The sequence below is a fragment of the Oratosquilla oratoria genome, chromosome 21, assembly GCF_046742065.1.
Source record: "Oratosquilla oratoria isolate Oo_2021 chromosome 21, ASM4674206v1, whole genome shotgun sequence".
Taxonomy (NCBI): domain Eukaryota; kingdom Metazoa; phylum Arthropoda; class Malacostraca; order Stomatopoda; family Squillidae; genus Oratosquilla; species Oratosquilla oratoria.
The window spans coordinates 10,730,779-10,733,191 of record NC_134797.1 but is presented as its reverse complement, the minus strand read 5'-3'; the positions used below and the strand labels follow the sequence as shown (position 1 = coordinate 10,733,191).

The 2,413-nt window shown below is 49.3% G+C and overlaps 1 pseudogene; it reads left to right on the top strand.

The window, feature by feature from the left end:
• Nucleotides 1-273: 273 nt before the first annotated feature.
• LOC143037009 (uncharacterized) overlaps nt 274-2,413 on the top strand; it is a 4,906-nt pseudogene continuing 2,766 nt past the window's right edge.

Here is a 2,413-nt window from a genome sequence, read left to right as displayed (position 1 = left end):
CACACACACACACACACACACACACACACACGCACACGCACACACGCACACACGCACACACACACATAGACACACACACACACACACACACACACACACACACACACACTCACACACACACACACACACACACACACACACACACACACACACACACACACACACACACACACACACACACACACACACACACACACACACACACACACACACACACACACACACACACACACACACACACACACACACACACACACACACACACACACACGTGTGGACCTCAACCCCTCACGCCTCAGGGTTGATATTCCCGAGGGAGTTGAGTCTCTGTGGGTGAGGCTTAACCCCCGCCTTCACCCCCGCCACACCGCGTCCATCAATATGTGTGTGGTCTATCATCCTCCACGTGCACACACCGCCGTTCTCCTTTCCGATCACATTATTGAGACCGCTGACTCCCTACGATTGAAATACCCTGCTGGAAAGCTGGTCATTTGTGGGGACTTTAATCGGTTAGACATAAGTGAGATTCTACATCAATTAAGTCTCACTTAGGTGGTGAACTTCCCCACCCACAAGCAAACTACTCTCGACCTTAACATGACCGACATGGCTCAGCAGTACTCCCCTCCCAGACCTCTCCCCCCCATCGGCAGGAGTACCCACATCACCATCCAGTGGTCGCCAGCACCCAGCAATGCCATCCGTAGAACTAAGGTCACTCGACACCACCGCCCCATGCCTGACTCTGCCATGAGGGAGTTTGGGAGGTGGATAGTGGAGTACCCCTGGACGGAGGTTCTGGAAACCTAGGACGTGGAAACCAAGTGGAGAAACTACTCAACAACCACTACTGAAGCTTTCCACTTTTTTCCGGTCAAGGACTTCTCCGTGAACCGATCACACGCCCCATGGATGACACCCCGTATTAAGCGTCTCATTAAACAACGCAACAGGGCATATTACACTGATCGACCCCTCTTCAGGTCCCTCAGAAATAAAGTCATCAAGGAGATAAGTATTGCAAAGTCTTCGTACTACCCTAATAAAGTAGAACACCTCAAACAACAAAATAACAGTCAGTGGTTTAGCAAGATCAAGGCTCTCTGCGGGCTACAAAATAATCAAGCCTCTCACCTGCCCTGCGCCTCACACTTACCACCTGACTTAGCTGCTCAAGAGATTAATACTCACTTTGCCTCTATCTGCCAGACCTTACCCCCCCTTAACTTCTCCGGCCTACCTGCCTACCTCTCCTCTCCCTCACCCACTGCCCCTGTCCAGAAAGCTGACGTTGCCACTAAACTAAGTCAATTAAAGTATAACAGATCTACAACACCTTCTGATCTACCTATCAAAATCTACAAAGAATTTGCCCCAGAACTTGCCCTCCCACTTTCCTCCATAATTAATGCTTCACTGAGTCAAAACTCCTGCCCCAGTGACTGGAAAATTTCATATATCACTCCCATCCCCAAATGTCCGAACCCACAGTCACTAAGCGACTTTAGACCTATTGCCATCACCCCAATCCCAAGCCTTATCTGTGAGGGTTTTGTACTTGACTCAGTATACAACAAAATTAAAGATCAAATCGATATCCAACAGTATGGCAACATGAAATCCTCCTCCACAACTCACTATCTTGTTAATCTTATGGACTTCTTGCACAGCCACTTAGACAAGCGCAATACTTCTCTAGTCTTGACCTTTATTGACTTCAAGAAAGCGTTTGACCTTGTTGACCATAACATTATCATCTCCAAAGCCATACAACTGGGGATCCAACCACACTTGGTAGCATGGCTAGCCGACTTCCTGACCGGACGTCAACAGGCAGTGAGGTACCAGGGATCGACATCCTCCCTCCTCCCCCTGACCTGTGGGGTCCCTCAAGGGACCAAGATGGGACCACTGTGCTTCCTCATCCTCATAAATGACGCATTAATGGACACCCAACATAGATGGAAATACGTCGATGACTGCACAGTTGGCATTCCCATCAACACCAGGCAGCCTGACTTTTCTTCACTACAAAACATCCTAGACAACCTTAAAGCGTGGACTGAGAGCAGCAATGTGACAGTTAACCACAGCAAGACCGTGGTCATGCACGTTTGTACATCCAAACAGGCGGTGGCACCACCTCAACTGTCATTAGGAACCCATTCCCTTCAGGTGGTCCAGTCCGCCAAGCTACTTGGCATCACAATAGACGACCACCTTAACTGGAACCAGCACATCAACAACATCATCAGGACAGCCTCATACAAACTCTTCATGTTGCGCAGATTGAAGTCCCTTGGTACCCCATCACCAGATCTAAAGGGAGTCTACACCACCTTCGTACTCCCCACCCTCATGTACGCCTCCCCAGCCTGGTCATCATCACTTAACATCACACAGAGGAGCA